The following is an 18,273-nucleotide window of genomic DNA, read 5'->3' on the forward strand; positions in this document are numbered from 1 at the left end:
GTACTATGTCCAATTTTCTGAGGAACCGCCAGACTGATTTCCAGAGTGGTTGTACAAGCTTGCAATCCCACCAACAATGGAGGAGTGTTCCTCTTTCTCCACATCCTCGCCAGCAACTGCTGTCACCTGAATTTTTGATCTTAGCCATTCTGACTGGTGTGAGGTGGAATCTCAGGGTTGTTTTGATCTGCATTTCCCTGATGATTAAGGATGTTGAACATTTTTTCAGGTGTTTCTCTGCCATTCGGTATTCCTCAGGCGAGAATTCTTTGTTCAGTTCTGAGCCCCATTTTTTAATGGGGTTATTTGACTTTCTGGAGTCCACCTTCTTGAGTTCTTTATATATATTGGATATTAGTCCCTTATCTGATTTAGGATAGGTGAAGATCCTTTCCCAATCTGTTGGTGGTTTTTTTGTCTTATTGATGGTGTCTTTAGCCTTGCAGAAGCTTTGTAGTTTCATGAGGTCCCACTTGTCAATTCTCGATCTTACAGCACAAGCCATTACTGTTCTATTCAGGAATTTTTCCCCTGTGCCCATATCTTCAAGGCTTTTCCCCACTTTCTCCTCTATAAGTTTCAGTGTCTCTGGTTTTATGTGAAGTTCCTTGATCCACTTAGACTTGACCTTAGTACAAGGAGATAGGAATGGATCGATTCGCATTCTTCTACATGTTAACAACCAGTTGTGCCAGCACCATTTGTTGAAAATGCTGTCTTTCTTCCACTGGATGTTTTTAGCTCCCTTGTCGAAGATCAAGTGACCGTAGGTGTGTGGGTTCATTTCTGGGTCTTCAATTCTATTCCATTGGTCTATTTGTCTGTCACTATACCAGTACCATGCAGTTTTTATCACAATTGCTCTGTAGTAGAGCTTTAGGTCCGGCATGGTGATTCCACCAGAGGTTCTTTTATCCTTGAGAAGAGTTTTTGATATCCTAGGTTTTTTGTTATTCCAGATGAATTTGCAGATTGCACTTTCTAATTCGTTGAAGAATTGAGTTGGAATTTTGATGGGGATTGCATTGAATCTGTAGATTGCTTTTGGCAAGATAGCCATTTTTACAATGTTGATCCTGCCAATCCATGAGCATGGGAGATCTTTCCATCTTCTGAGATCTTCTATAATTTCTTTCTTCAGAGACTTGAAGTTTTTATTATACAGATCTTTCACTTCCTTAGTTAGAGTCACGCCAAGATATTTTATATTATTTGTGACTATTGAGAAGGGTGTTGTTTCCCTAATTTCTTTCTCAGCCTGTTTATTCTTTGTGTAGAGAAAGGCCATTGATTTGTTTGAGTTAATTTTATATCCAGCTACTTCACCGAAGCTGTTTATCAGGCTTAGGAGTTCTCTGGTGGAATTTTTAGGGTCACTTATATATACTATCATATCATCTGCAAAAAGTGATATTTTGACTTCATCTTTTCCAATTTGTATCCCTTTGATCTCCTTTTGTTGTCGAATTGCTCTGGCTAGGACTTCAAGTACAATGTTGAATAGGTATGGAGAAAGTGGACAGCCTTGTCTAGTCCCTGATTTTAGAGGGATTGCTTCAAGCTTCTCACCATTTACTTTGATGTTGGCTACTGGTTTGCTGTAGATTGCTTTTATCATGTTTAGGTATGGGCCTTGAATTCCTGATCTTTCCAAGACTTTTATCATGAATGGGTGTTGGATCTTGTCAAATGCTTTTTCCGCATCTAACGAGATGACCATGTGGTTTTTGTCTTTGAGTTTGTTTATATACTGGATTACGTTGATGGATTTCCGTATATTGAACCATCCCTGCATCCCTGGGATGAAACCTACTTGGTCAGGATGGATGATTGTTTTGATGTGTTCTTGGATTCGGTTAGCAAGAATTTTATTGAGGATTTTTGCATCAATATTCATAAGGGATATTGGTCTGAAGTTTTCTATCTTTGTTGGGTCTTTTTGTGGTTTAGGTATCAGAGTAATTGTGGCTTCATAGAATGAGTTGGGTAGAGTACCTTCTGTTTCTATTTTGTGGAATAGTTTGTGAAGAACTGGGATTAGATCTTCTTTGAAGGTCTGATAGAACTCTGCACTAAACCCATCTGGTCCTGGGCTTTTTTTGGTTGGGAGACTATTAATGACTGCTTCTATTTCTTTGGGGGATATAGGGCTGTTTAGATCATTAACCTGATCTTGATTCAACTTTGGTACCTGGTATCTGTCTAGGAACTTCTCCATTTCATCCAGGTTCTCCAGTTTTGTTGAGTATAGCCTTTGGTAGAAGGATCTGATGGTGTTTTGGATGTCTTCAGGATCTGTTGTTATGTCTCCTTTTTCATTTCTGATTTTGTTAATTAGGATGCTTTCCCTGTGCCCTCTAGTGAGTCTGGCTAAGGGTTTATCTATCTTGTTGATTTTCTCAAAGAACCAGCTCCTTGATTGGTTGATTCTTTGAATAGTTTTTCTTGTTTCCACTTGTTTGATTTCACCCCTGAGTTTGATTATTTCCTGCCGTCTACTCCTCTTGGGTGAATTTGCTTCCTTTTGTTCTAGTGCTTTTAGGTGTGTTGTCAAGCTGCTAATGTGTGCTCTCTCTAGTTTCCTTTTGGAGGCACTCAGAGCTATGAGTTTTCCTCTTAAAAATGCTTTCATTGCGTCCCATAAGTTTGGGTATGTTGTGGCTTCATTTTCATTGAACTCTAAAAAGTCCTTAATTTCTTTCTTTATTCCTTCCTTGACCAAGGTATCATTGAGAAGAGTGTTGTTCAGTTTCCACGTGAAGGTTGGCTTTCTATTATTTATTTTGTTATTGAAGATCAGCCTTAGTCCATGGTGATCTGATAGGATGCATGGGACAATTTCAATGTTTTTGTATCTGTTGAGTCCTGTTTTGTGCCCAATTACGTGGTCAATTTTGGAGAAGGTACCATGAGGTGCTGAGAAGAAGGTGTATCCTTTTGTTTTAGGGTAAAATGTTCTGTAGATATCTGCCAGATCCATTTGATCCATAACTTCTGTTAGTTTCACTGTGTCCCTGTTTAGTTTCTGTTTCCATGATCTGTCCATTGGTGAAAGTGGTGTGTTGAAGTCTCCCACTATTATTGTATGAGGTGCAATGTGTGCTTTGAGATTTACTAAAGTTTCTTTAATGAATGAGGCTGCCTTTGTATTTGGAGCATAGATATTCAGGATTGATAGTTCCTCTTGGAGGATTTTACCTTTGATGAGTATGAAGTGCCCCTCCCTGTCTTTTTTGATGACTTTGGGTTGGAAGTCAATCTTATCTGATATTAGAATGGCTATTCCAGCTTGTTTCTTCAGACCATTTGCTTGGAAAATTGTTTTCCAGCCTTTCATTCTGAGGTAGTGTCTATCTTTTTCTCTGAGATGAGTTTCTTGTAAGCAGCAAAATGTTGGGTCTTGTTTGTGTAGCCAGTTTTTTAGTCTATGTCTTTTTATCGGGGAGTTGAGTCCATTGATATTAAGAGATATTAAGGAAAAGTAATTGTTGTTTCCTGTTATTTTTGTTGTTAAAGTTGGCATTCTGTTCTTGTGGCTGTCTTCTTTTAGGTTTGTTGAGGGATTACCTTCTTGTTGTTTCTAGGGCGTGGTTCCTGTCCTTGTATTGGTTTTTTTCTGTTATTATCCTTTGAAGGGCTGGATTCGTGGAGAGATAATGTGTGAATTTGGTTTTGTCGTGGAATACTTTGGTTTCTCCATCTATGTTAATTGAGAGTTTGGCTGGGTATAGTAGCTTGGGCTGGAATTTGTGTTCTTTTAGTGTCTGTATAACATCTGTCCAGGATCTTCTAGCTTTCATAGTCTCTGGTGAAAAATCTGGTGTAATTCTGATAGGCTTGCCTTTATATGTTACTTGGCCTTTTTCTCTTACTGCTTTTAGTATTCTATCTTTATTTAGTGCATTTGTTGTTCTGATTATTATGTGTCGGGAGGTATTTCTTTTCTGGTCCAGCCTATTTGGAGTTCTGTAGGCTTCTTGTCTGTTCATGGGCATCTCTTTCTTTAGATTTGGGAAGTTTTCTTCTATAATTTTGTTGAAGATGTTTGCTGGTCCTTTGAGTTGAAAATCTTCATTCTCATCCACTGCTATTATCCGTAGGTTTGGTCTTCTCATTGTGTCCTGTATTTCCTGGATGTTTTGAGTTAGGATCTTTTTGCATTTTCCATTTTCCTTGATTGTTGTGCCCATGTTCTCTATGGAATCTTCTGCACCTGAGATTCTCTCTTCCATCTCTTGTATTCTGTTGCTGATGCTTGCATCTATGGTTCCAGATTTCTTTCCTAGGGTTTCTATCTCCAGTGTTGCCTCATTTTGGGTTTTCTTTATTGTGTCTACTTCCCTTTTTAGGTCTAGTATGGTTTTGTTCATTTCCATCATCTGATTGGATGTGTTTTCCTGTTTCTCTTTAAGGACTTCTACCAGTTTGGTTGTGTTTTCCTGTTTTTCTTTAAGGACTTGTAACTCTTTAGCCATGTTCTCCTGTAGTTCTTTAAAGTCCTTCTTGATGTCCTCTACCATCATCATGAGATATGCTTTTAAATCCAGGTCTAGTTTTTCAGGTGTGTTGGGGTGCCCTGGACTGGGCGAAGTGGGAGTGCTGGGTCCTGATGATGGTGAGTGGTCTTGGTTTCTGTTAGTAAGATTCTTACCTTTACCTCTCGCCATCTGGTAATCTCTGGAGTTGTTATAGTCCAGAGTTATAGTCTTGTTCAGAGGTTGTTCTTCTGGGGATTCTGAGTATCCTCTGTCAGCAGACCTGTACAGACTAAGTTCGGCGGAGTCCCGGAGCCAAGATGGCGCTCCCTGCAGGGCAGGTCACTGTTCTCCGGCTGGGAGGGTGTCGGATGTCTGCGGCCCCAAAAGGGTGCTGCCTCAGTGGTTCTGTGGCTCCCGCCTGTCCCAGAAGCTGTCTGCCTCTGTGGTCCTCACTCTGACCTGTACAGACTAAGTTCGGCGGAGTCCCGGAGCCAAGATGGCGCTCCCTGCAGGGCAGGTCACTGTCCTCCGACTGGGAGGGTGCCGGATGTCTGCGGCCCCTAAAGGGTGCTGCCTCAGCAGCTCTGTGGCTCCCGCCTGTCCCAGAAGCCGTCTGCCCCCGTGGTCCCCACTCTGACCTGTAGAGACTAAGCTCGGCGGAGTCCCGGAGCCAAGATGGCGTTCCCTGCAGGGCAGGTCACTGTCCTCCGACTGGGAGGGTGCCGGATGTCTGCGGCCCCAAAAGGGTGCTGCCTCAGTGGCTCTGTGGCTCCCGCCTGTCCCAGAAGCTGTCTGCCTCTGTGGTCCTCACTCTAACCTGTAGACTAAGTTCGGCGGAGTCCCGGAGCCAAGATGGCACTCTCTGCAGGGCAGGTCTCTGTCCTCCGGCTGGGAGGGTGCCGGAAGTCTGCGGCCCCAAAAGGGTGCTGCCTCAGCGGCTCTGTGGCTCCTGCCTGTCCCAGAAGCCGTCTGCCCCCGTGGTCCCCACTCTGACCTGTAGAGACTAAGCTCGGCGGAGTCCCGGAGCCAAGATGGCGCTCCCTGCAGGGCAGGTCACTGTCCTCCGACTGGGAGGGTGCCGGAAGTCTGCGGCCCCAAAAGGGTGCTGCCTCAGCGGCTCTGTGGCTCCCGCCTGTCCCAGAAGCTGTCTGCCTCTGTGGTCCCCACTCTGACCTGTAGACTAAGTTCGGCGGAGTCCCGGAGCCAAGATGGCACTCTCTGCAGGGCAGGTCTCTGTCCTCCGGCTGGGAGGGTGCCGGAAGTCTGCGGCCCCAAAAGGGTGCTGCCTCAGCAGCTCTGTGGCTCCTGCCTGTCCCAGAAGCCGTCTCGTGGTCTTAGTTTCTGTTAGTAAGATTATTACGTTTACCTTTCGCCATCTGGTAATCTCTGGGGTTAGTTGTTATCGTTGTCACTGTTTAAAGATTGGAGCAGACTCTGTGTTCCACTCACCCGAAGTCTCAAAATTCTGTGGCGGGTGTCGTGGGTAGCTGGCGGGTGTCAGCTGACCCTGCGCTCTAGCTACCCCAGTGCTGGTCCCGCCGGAAGAGGCCTGTGGTCCTACTCAGGCCGGTTTTCTGCTTCCCTAACTACTGTAGTCTCAGGTCCCGCACTCAATTGGATTGGAGCAGAAGCTGTATTCCACTCACCAGAAGTCTTAAGATCCTGTGGCGGGTGTTGTGGGTAGCTGGCGAGTGTCAGCTGACCCTGCGCCCTAGCTACCCCGGTGCTGTTCTGACCGGAAGAGGCTTGTGGCTCTACTCAGGCCGGATTTCTGCCTCCCCAACAAAAGCAGTCTCCACTGGACTGTTTTATAGCTATATTTTAATTTAATTTTTTAAAAAAATATTTATTTTTATTCATGTAATATGTGTTTGCGTCTTTTTGTTCAGGTGCCCATGGAGGTCCAGAGAGCATCAGGTCTCATGATGCTAGAGTTACAGATACTTGTTAGCCACTCAGTGTAGATATTGGCGCCCAAACTTGGGTCTTCTGTAAGAGTAACAAGTGCCCTTAAGTACAAAGCCCTCTGTTTTATATTTTGAGGATCCTTCACAATGTTTTTAATGGGACTGTACCAATTTCAGTCTCCCCTGAAATATGCAAAAGGTTTCCTTCCTTCACATTTTACCAAGACTTATCTTTCATCTTGTTGAGCAAATCCATTTCCCAAGTAAGAGGTGATAGTCTATTGTAATTATAATTTAATTTGCTAATTATTAATATATTTGTTAGTTTTCTCATTTCAGTGACCTAGAAGAAGCAACTTAATGAAAGAAGGATTTATTTTGGCTCATTGTTTGAAGGTATAGTCCATCATAGTAGAGAAGTCATGGCTGACAGAGTGTCTTACTTATGTCTTATTGATATTAAGATACTCCACAACCAAGAAAACTTATAAAAGAAAGCATTAGCTAGGCAGTGGTGGCACACGCCTTTAATCCCAGCACCTTGGAGGAAGAGGCAGGTGGATTTCTGAGCTTGAGGCTTTCCTGGTCTACGAAGTGAGTTCAGGACAGCCAGAGCTACACAGAGAAACCCTGTCTCGAAAAACCAAAAAAAAAAAAAAAAAAAGGAAGCATCTAAGTGGAGGCTTGCTTAACATTTCAGCAGATGAATCCATGAGCATCACGGTGAGGAGTGTGGCAACAGGCAGGCAGGCTGAGGGCTCACATTTGATCTATAAACATGATGGGTGGGAGAGAGAGAGAGAGAGAGAGAGAGAGAGAGAGAGAATAAAAGATACTTAACTGAGGACCAATCATTCAAATACCTGAGCCTATGGAGGCTATTCTTATTCAAACCACTATAAGGAGTATGAAGTTGCTTGCTCTTGTCTGATATGCCAGGAAGCAAAGAGAGAAAATTAGATGTCAGCTTGGCTATAATTTATTAGACGTTCTTCCTGCTCTAAACTCAGTTCCCTCAGGGATGCTTCACTACCCGCAAGCTCTATTTTTCCAGGATTTGGGCAACATTTCATACTCAAGTCATAAGAATTAGTAATATTGAACACTTGTATAGATACTTATTAGTGATTTGACTGTCTTCTTTTGAGAAGTTTTCTCTCAGGTCATTTCCTCACTTTCTAAAGGGAGTCTTGTTTTATAGAATTGTGCTCCAGATTTTGTGGTTAGTGATCATGTATTCGATACAAGGTGGGTAAATTTTCCTAGTGTTCTGGGTTGACTCTTCATTCTGCCAGTTGTTCTCTTTGCTATGTAGAGGTTTTAGACTTGACCCCATTCCCTCAGGTTAATTAAAAAGGCTTTGATCAAAGAGGCCTCAACCCTACACAAAGAAACAGGGCCATCTAAGGAATGTTGAGAGCGGGAGAAATAGTCTTTCTCAGGGAAGATCACCCAAATTTGTTATCAGATACCAAATGGTCAGCTCTGAAAGCATACATGCAAGTAACATACAAACTGATCAGCTTGCATTGATGTATTTAGGAATATACTGGTATAAACATATACATACATATATGTAACAATAATTAATGAAAAAAGACTCAGCATCTTTGAAGGAGATCAAGAAAGGTTACATTGAAGGACTTGGGAGCAGAAAAGGGAAGAAAGCAATTATGTAATTATAATTTCAAAAATTAAATAAATACTTAAAAATAAAAATAAAAAACAAATTTTATGTATACAGGTGTTTTGCCTATCTATCTATCTATCTATCTATCTATCTATCTATCTATCTATCTCTTTGTTTATACCTGATGCCTGCAGAGGCCAGGAGAGGCCTTGATCTCTTGAGACTGAAGTTACAGACAATTGTTTGCCATCAAGTGGGTGATAAAAATCAAACTTGGGTCCCATGGAAGATAAGGCAAGGCTCTTAAACTCTGAGCCATCTCTCAAGCTTTGGCTAAGATTATGTTTGTAAGTTTCAAAGTTATTGTCTTGGCCACTGCCTTGAAGTTTGACCTCTGTGCTTTCTTCTATTAGTTCTGTAGCATTAAATATTACAATGGTATCTTTAATGCATTTTGACTTTTGTAAGTGACAGGACAGAGGAATCAATTTCATTCTTCTGAGTGCAGATATAGTTTCCCCAAAGGTCCTTATTGTTTGTTCTTGGCACAATTACCAAAACCAAATGGTTATAGGAAATAAACAACCATAGGGTGACCAACACAAACTTACACACCTACAACACAACCTCTGCACCTACTGCTTAGTGAACCATGATGCTTGCTGCAAGACAATGTCTTTTGTACATGGCAAAGAAGATACATCCATGAAATCTCAACAATAAGATTGCCTACAAAGACCCACACAATGACAATACCAGTTGATATGCCAGGGTCAATAAGGAAAAAACATTAAGAAGGCCCTCCATCAAGATGAAAAGTTTCAGGCAATTAATGGTAGCTGAGAGAAGCAGACTCAATCTTGCCCAGGAATGAATGTTTTAATTGTGACCCAATATCAACTGGTCTGCTCTAAGATCATATACACACAAGTAGCAGTAAAAGGACTCAGCAGTCACATGTACATATAACAATGATAATTAAAGAAAAAGAAAAATAAAGACAAAATTTAAAGTGAATTGGTTGCTATAGTGACTAGTGTAGACTAGGATTGAGCAGGAATCACTTCTAGCCAGGAGACTGCTTTGCAAACTTCTAGAAAAAGCAAAGATACCTTTCCTTGGTAAAAATGCCAGAAAAAATTTTCCTTTACCCTTTCATTCATCTGTTGTTTTTTCTCCTCCCTGTGACACAGTTATAAGAAAATGTGCTACTCAGAGCCATGGCAGCTATTCTGTAACCATGAAACAAAAATCAGGGAAGTTATAAAACACTGCTTTAGAGGAGTGAGAACATGGTGTTGCTGAAGCAAAACTGGAATGACTTACCACATACCTCTCGCTATGTGAGAAAGTCCCTTTAAACATTCGTTTGTCCCCTGTAGGTCAGGCTTCTGCATTCACAAGCGGTGTGGTGCTACTGAACCCTCTTTACCACCTGCCTCCTTTCCCAGTGTTGTCTGCTTTGCACTTTTTGTTCCAATCACATTGAATATGGGTAGGCATGGAAATGGTGTGTGTTTTCTACTTGTGGTCAGGCTGTCCCTGAAGAGGATGTCCTTACAGTTTGGCCATTGGTTTTGATTCTTATCTTTTATAGTATAGAATTGAGTTTATTCAGGGCATGGGGAGGGGATTTAAGGGGGTAGTAGAAGCAGAGAAAGGGAGAGAGAGAGAGAGAGAGAGAGAGAGAGAGAGAGAGAGAGAGAGAGAGAGAGAGAGAAAGGAGGAGGGAGAGAAAGGAGGAGGGAGAGAAAGGAGGAGGAGGAGGAGGAGGAGGAGGAGGAGGAGGAGGAGGAGGAGGAGGAGGAGGGAAGTAGAGGCCGGTCATGAACAGGTGTCGAGATGGAGGAAGGGAGGGGGGAAGGAAAGAGCAAGCGAACAAGAGAGAAGCAAGAGAACAGGAGAGAGAAACAAGGACTGGTTTTGATTCTTTAAGCCTCATTTCCTTTCTTTGATGCTCTTCAAGGCAGAGACACATTTACCTTTGCTCATCCTCTCATGTTGCCTCGTGTACAGGTTTATTTACCACTTCTGGAAGATTAGCTGCCATATTGCATGTGCTGCTATATGCTCCATCTTGCCCACAAAATAGCCCAGCTAATCGTCACCAAACGACCCACAAGAACAGGGTCATGATCCTCATTTTACTAATGGAAGAACAGCTGCAGTGGGACTGGGTTTTACCCACACTTGTGCAATAACTAATGGAGCTCAGCCTTGCCTTCAGGTCTGCTAGACTCTTCAGGAGAGTTGGAATTTTATGAGTTGTTTTACTTGTATTCCTCACCTACCAGCACTAGGTGGGAGTGACTTTAAAACTCAGTCTGTGCTTTGTTCTTCTTGTATCACCAATACCCAATGGTGTCAGGCAAAAAAAACGAGGTTCTGGAGTCTGTTGAATGGCTCAAGGATTAGTGGTGGCCATTAAGAATGTTGACAACAAATGGCATCAGAAACACTGAGCAGGGGAGCCAGTGTGCTTTCAGCAGGTGAAGCATGGATGTAGCAGTTCTGGGACTCTTCTGGAAGAATTAGCCTGCATGGTAAGCTGTTTGGGGCAATTTGGTCTGAATGAGCAGAAATCACAATAAGGAGAGGATGCAGCCATTGACAGGCATCTGATGGTCTTGTTTAATAGGGATGTAGAGGTGATGCATCAAAGGTCTCATAGCTGAGAACACTTCCTGCTTCAGGTCACCGCCTTTCTTTCATGCAGACATTGCCCCATCACCACCTTGCAACAGTCAATTTTCTTGGCTCACAGGTATGTCTAGGAAACCTGAAGCTTTAGTTAGAAATGCTGATACCCAGTTCTGTTGCCCCTCTGGGAACATCCCACCAACCCTGTGTGAGCCATCAACAACAATGTCTCTTTTTCTTTAAGCACAATTTCTTCTTTTTAAGAGAGTGAAAGTAAATAGATTACAGTGTACATTTGGGGAATGTTAATTGGCTTCATGATCTTGGGTAAACTGCTTAACTTCATTGGTCATCAGAATATTGTTCTGCTAAATGGAAGTGCTGGACATAGTAGTTACCCCTCAATGCCATTCTTGTCTGATGGGAACATGAGCACTTCATTTCTCAGTCTCTCCAGCAGACTTTGGCTGTGTGACTAATTTGGGCCATTGTGCTTTTCTCTCAGCAGGTGAGTCATGTGGCAGTCCTGAGAACTCTCAAGAAGACTCAGACCCCACACAATATTTACATCCCAAGGCAAGAATGTTCAGGGTTCCATCTTGGGTAATGACATGGTGGCTGAAGACACTGGGTAACACTGATCCAAGAACCCTGTTAGGATGAAATGACATCATGTCTTATTTACAGTTTTTATTACTTGGAGCTTATTCTCTTTCTAATGTATTAGCTATTTCCTAAATGTGTTTAGTGATAACACAATCTGAACCTATTATGTAAAAGAGATTCCCAGGCCTCACCCTAAAAAATTCCTAGTAAGTAGGTTGAAGGTGGGGTGCAAGACCTGTATCTTTAACAAGTACCCAGAGGGTGATTTTTGTGACTATGCAAGTTGGAGAAACACCGAGCCAGATAACATCAGTTGTCCTCCACCTTCTGAAGCAGGAAGGTGTCACGTCTTTTTATTTGGGTGTGTGTGTTTATGCTTTTGTGGCTTGCTTACTTTTAAAATCCCCCCCAACCCACACAGCAACAATATATAAAGTGCTAGGGTATGGGTATGGAGATAATTTTGGGCTATCTGCCTGCTGAAGTTCTGGTGACAAATTAAGTCTAGAACTCAAGTCAAATAGCCAAGGAGAAGATGAAGAATCCCATACATCAATATGCCTTGGTGAACAACTAAGTTTGGATGTGAAAAAGATGCAAGTAATACCAGATTACAGATTAAGATTAAGATTAAGATGCCAGGTCTCTGGTTTAGGCAGAGAGATAGAGGGGTGAACTTTTCAAGCAGTGTATATGGTCAGAAGAAATGTGTAGGTAAGATGTAGGTACAGGTTAAGAATGCACTGTTTTGAGATGACAATGTCAAAGTTGTATGGATCAGAGATCAGTTTTTAAACTGTAGATCCCTATGTTATGTCTGATTTGTGGGTGATGTCAGATGATAGTAGACTAAGGAAACACTTTGGGCAGAGTGTTATCCACTTAAAATTTCCAGAAAAAGTTAGGTTATTGGGACTAATTTACCTTTTGGGAACATTTTGAGATAATAATATAGTTACATTTCCCCCCTTCCCTTTCCTTCGTCCAAATCCTACTACAAAACCCTTCTACATGATCCTTCAGACTTATGGCCTCTTTTTACACTAATTGTTATTATGGGCATATATATATATACACACACATATTCCATAAATAAAAATAAACTGTTCAGTCCATATACTATTTCTTTCTTGTGTGTGCATTTTAAGGGCTGATCATTTGGTATTAGATAACCTGTTATTCCCTGCTTTATTCAGTTGTCTGAGGTTCTTTGTGTAGGGGTATGGACTTATGGACCTTTCCCAATCTTAGTATGGGACATCCTTAGCATGTCCATTGCTGTCAACCTTGTTCAGCTCATATTTCTATGGTCATATTGGTGAGCCTTTACAGATGTAGTTTCTGATGTTACTAGGAGACCCAATTGAGTTGCCATTTTTTTTTCTGTGTGATTATTCTCTTTTCCTATCAAGAAGACTGATGAAGGAACCTGTCTTTAGAGGAGTTAATAGGCCCATTCATAAGTTCATTCACTCTCTCACTTATTGATTAATCAAGAGTGAATATGCTTTCTACTCTTCCTTCTAATGAAAAAATATACTTTCTAATGTGTACAAAGATCTGAGGATGAAACATGAAAAAGTTGACATGATTTTTTTCTTAGAGGAAGGTTTGAGTGAGTGTAGTAACATGAGAGAAAACAAATGAAGGTAATGAAATCAGAATTATCAGATGTTCTATCAAGGATTCACTCTTGAAAGTGTGAAATTCCATTTGGCTTGGGTGTAAGAACAAATGGGACATGCTATGGACTTGGCTGTCTGTCTCCCTTGTCATGGTAGCTTCTAAGACATCATGGAGGTAGCTTCCTCATCTGCACAATGAGGCAACTATCACTGTCTACACTTCATGCAATTGTGTAGTCAGGATACATGACTGCAAAGCAAGTCACATCCTATCTTGGTGGCTTAGAAGAATGACATTTGTTTGTCATTCATGGTCTTTGTTGGATGCAACTGCCTATAGATCTTCTCTGTGTTCTCTCAGAAAGGACGTCGTGACCACTGGCATTTCATGTCACAAGGAAACGAGGTTTGGCAAAACCACATGCTGTTTATTGTTCCTTCTTGGATGCAACAGAGTGCTCTGCTCACATTTCACAGGCCCAAGGATGTGGCATGACCTTGGGTGCTGGTGGGTAAAGCTCTCCCTCTGTCCACTGCATGGCACTAAAAGAAGCATGTTAGGCAAGGCAATCAATATTTTAAAATATAAAAAAATGACAGGAATGTACACAAATGATGGTAACAATTGGTATGCAAAATATCAATATGCAACTTCAAAGATAACTTTAAGGATTGTTACAGAGTTTCATGGTATGAGTCTAATGAACATCAAGTACTAGTTCCTGACATAAAATCAGGGTTCTGTTTGAGAAGTTGCTTCAGGTTTAAACAATGCCAGAGGATGTCAATAGGTTGAGACATTATTGGACTATCACCGTATCAGTTATCCTTTCTGATGGCAATTTGGAGAGTTATAAGGAGGGTTAAAAGATGAAATTTTGAGAATAACTTATGTTAAGATCCCCATGGTTGCTGATGGGCGAATTTGTTACATAACTTGCCTAAGATCACATGGGTAGAATTTGAGTCAGGTTGGCAGATGAAGTCACTCTGCGGTAGCTATGGGGCATGAGGTTTTCTTCAGCTCAGGTTCTTCTTGTGGAAGCTAGTTGAGAGAGCAGCAGGAGGGTCTCTCTGGGACCCACATTCTCTCTTCTTCTTAGGTAGCAAGTAGCTGCTGCTTCAAGGATGCAGAAGTAATTCCTAAAGGTGATGATGCAGATCTTCATTTCTAAGGACTTTAATGCAGTGTGCAGAGGGCACAGGGTTATGTTGCTGAAACCAGTTCTCTTTATCAAAGGGGAAGGAGACACATGTAACCCGGGTGCCTCTCAGGTCAGAATGTGTGGGGACAAGGTTGCTTTTCTTCTCTGTATAGAGGGAAACCTCTCCTCCCAGTAACCTTGTTTGCAGGCAAGAACTGAGAAACCTTTGTATTGTTTGATGACCTTCAGTTTCCCATTAAAAAAAAGCAAAAACAAAAACAAAAAAAAAACCTCTTGAGCACCATTTCTTCTTCTCAAGCCAGATTTGGATATCAGGAGGCCAAGGTATATTTACTTGTCCTCAAGTGTGTCATTTACATCTGTCACTCCAATTGACTTGTCTATGATTAAGCACCTTCCAAAGGAACAGATTGTCAAAGCTGTCGCTTGTTATCTTCCCCTTTGTTTTTCTTTCTGAGCACGTACACATCACTGTGGACCCATAGGCCTTTTCTAGGCTGCCTAGTTGAAGGAATCTCAGGTATGGGGTATAATTTGAGGACTACCAGTTTGGGTGTGATGAAAAGGTTATCATGATTCTATTTGACATTCAGTAAATATCTTATTGTAGAAATTCTTTTGCTGGTGAGAATTAAGCTTTATCTTATTAAATCAGTCACAACCCTATGAAATAGATACAGTTATTCCCATTTAGCAGGCAAAGAGAGGTGAGACTGAATTGCATAATTCAAAGTCTACTCAGCTAATGACTAGCAGGCCTGGGTTCAAGTTCAAGACAGTTTAACTTCAGGGTCCATCTTTGTAACTTTACTTAAAGATACTCTTCTCCTTCCTACGTACAGGACCCGGATTACATTCACACCATTCTGAAGCCTTGTCTGTCAGTGAAAGGGAAAAATTAGTTTCAGGTGTCCAGAGAGTTTTGTTTTCCTCACCAATGGACATTTTCTGTCTGGACACTGGATGCACTTCTCCTCAGTCTGAGGGGGAAACCAACTTGAATGTCTGGAAGAGTATTCTTCAGTGAGAAAGTGAAACAGTGGGGAAGGTACTTCCCCATTTTCCACACGTTTCCTTTGCTCACATTGGGTCCACATGTGAAGTCTTGCTGTGTTGTAATCCTAGGAACAGAAACAAGGGAGGGCGGAGTGAAATATGGAAATGGGAGGTGGGTTGAGGTGTCCTGCGGTCAGTATACCCTGAGTTCTCTTAGGAGATAATGAACATCTCAGTTACACAAGCCTCTAGTTGCACATTCTAGTCCTTGCAGTTGGAGCTTCCTATCAGATACACGATGATGCAAAGATGAGTGTTACGTGGTACTTCTCTTCAGAGATCTCACAGCCTATTTGCAAAGGCAACAGGGATTCACAGTGGTAGGATGAGTCATGTCTAACAGCCGGCATACTCCAGGTGCTTTGGGGTGACACAGGGGTGTGTGAAGGAGGGAAGCTGTCAGAGAGGAGGTGGCTTCTTGGGTGGAGTTTTAAATCAGATGGGCCTTACCCTCAGGTTGGTGAGTTCAAAGGCAGGGAGATCCGAGTTGTATGTGATTGGGTTTGTTTGAGTTGGCACAACTGGCTTGGAAAGGACACAGATGAACCCGTGGGAATGAGATAGAAGTAGATAGGTAGAGGGATCAGGGAGCACGCTCTGGAGTCCTCATGAATGGGCGTTAAAGTAGACACACAGGAGAATTCAGGGGCAGCAGATATGACTTTCTCATATTTATTCATTCTGTGTAGTGTTAGTTGAAATTGTCTTCTCTGCTAGTTTCTGAGCTCTGGTTAAAGTATAAGCTTTGAGTATTGGACTATAAACTCCCAAGTGCCTGAAACCATTATGGCCACTATTGAGAGTTCAGAAATCAGGCTGTGTCTTTGCCCTCAGGAGACACATCTTTGTTGAAAGAATATCTTTATTTTCCAGGTTATTATTTGTGGAATGGAGGGAAGTAGGCACTTAGTGAAACACACAAAGTTTATCCAATATTATTTTAGAATACCATTTGTGAACATTTATATTGTATTCATGAGCTACAGGAGAATATGCAAATAAAGGGGCCAGATTATTATTTTTTGGTCTGTGTGATTTTAGGTCTCAGTGTCTTTATTTATTTATTTATTTATTTTGAAATTTTTCTTTATTTTATTTTATTTTATTTTATTTAGTTATTTTCTTCATTTACATTTCAAATGCTACCGCAAAAGTCCTCAATACCCTCCCCTCCACTACCCTCCCCCCAACACACACACACTCCTACTTCTTGGCCCTGGCATTCCCTGTACAGAGGCATATAAAGATTGCAAGACCCATGGACCTCTCTTTCCACTGATGGCCGACTAGGCCATCTTCTGATACATATGCAGCTAGAGACACAAGCTCCAGAGGGTATTGGTTAGTTCATATTGTTCTTCCACTATAGGGTTGCAGACCCCTTTAGCTCCTTGGGTACTTTCTCTAGATCTTCCACTGGAGGCCCTATGATCCATCCAATAGCTGACTGTGAGCATCCACTTCTGTGTTTGCTAGGCCCCAGCATAGCCTCACAAGAGACAGCTATATCATGGTCCTTTCAGCAAAATCTTGGTAATGTGTGCAATGGTGTCAGCGTTTGAAGGCTGATAATCAGATGGATCCCCGGGTATAGCAGTCTCTAGATGGTCTATCGTTTCATCTCAGCTCCAAACTTTGTCTCTGCAACTCCTTCCATGGGTGTTTTGTTCCCAATTCTCAGAAGGGGCAAAGTGTCCACACTTTGGTCTTCATTCTTCTTGAGTTTCATGTGTTTTGCAAATTGTATCTTATATCTTGGGTATTCTAAGTTTCTGGGCTAATATCCACTTATCAGTGAATAAATATTGTGTGAGTTCTTAGTGTCTTTATTTATAAGGAGGCTGGCAATCATAACTCTTTCAAAATTTTTAGCTTGACAAATTAACATATTTATATAATGAATTTTTTAAATCAATTTTCACATCTCACTCTCCTTTCTTACCCAGTTCCTGCTGGAATCCATGCTTCCTTCATGCTTGTTTTGTTTTTGTTTGTTTGTTTGTTTGTTTGTTTTTTGTGGACTATTGAGTTTAATTAGACTTTCTTGCCTGGGAATGGATGGGAGGTTACTTACTGGAGGAAGGTCAACTCATTAGTGGTTACACCACTGAAGAAAATGACATCAATTTCCCGCAAAAAGTATTAATTGCTAGCAGTCCCTTAGGGTTGGGTAGGACCTCACAGGCCTCTTCCTTATCCATGATGAGATGTTGACAGGCTCAAATTTGTGTGTGTCTTTTGCAAATAACTTCAGCTGCAGTGAATTCATGATTGCAGTGGCTATGTATTGTCCAGAAGACCCCCCCCCCTCTCTGTCTCTCTCTCGCCATGCACTCATACTTTTTAATTCTATTAATTTGTTTTCATGCGATCCTGGTGATGGAACGCAGGACAAACACTTTGCCACTGAACCATTGACTGTTTTTTTTAGAACATGGCTTAGGATACATCCGTACAATTGGCACTGTCTGGACATTTGATTTGCCCAGATCAAATCTTGAAGCTATTGCTTTGAAGGGACTTGCATTTCTGGGCATTGTTCATTTCTTCTGTTTTTAAATTTTACTTTATTTGTAATTCATTTTTTACACTCCTTATTCCATTCCCTGCCCTTCCCCATCCACCTTCTGACTGCTCCACATCCCACACCTCCTCCCCACCCCATCTCATCCCCTCGTGGATGCCCCCATCCCCCTTCCCACCTGACCACTAAACTCCCTCTCTTGAGGGTTAGATGCTTCATCTCTGAATGAACATAGACCTGGAAGTCATCTACTGTATATGTGATAGGGGCCTCATATCAGCTGGTGTATGCTGTCTGTTTGGTGGTCCAGTGTTTGAAAGATCTCAGAGGTCCAGATTAATTAAGACTGCTGGTCCTCCTACAGAATCTCCCTTCTCCTCAGCTTCTTTCAGCCTTCCCTAATTCAACAATAGGGGGTCAGCTGCTTCTGTCCATTAGTTGGCTGCAAATATCAGCGTCTGACTCTTTCAGCTTCTTGTTGGGTCTTTCCGAGGGCAGTCATGATAGATCCCTTTTTGTGAGCACTCCATAGCCTCAGTAATAGTGTCAGGTCTTGGGACCTCCCATTGAGGTGGATCCCACTTTGGGCCTGTTGCTGGATCTTCTTTTTCTCAGGCTCCTCTCCATTTCCATCCCTGTAA

This window comes from Mus caroli, unplaced genomic scaffold (assembly GCF_978045245.1).
Source record: "Mus caroli unplaced genomic scaffold, Mus_caroli_1 scaffold_16, whole genome shotgun sequence".
NCBI lineage: Eukaryota > Metazoa > Chordata > Mammalia > Rodentia > Muridae > Mus > Mus caroli.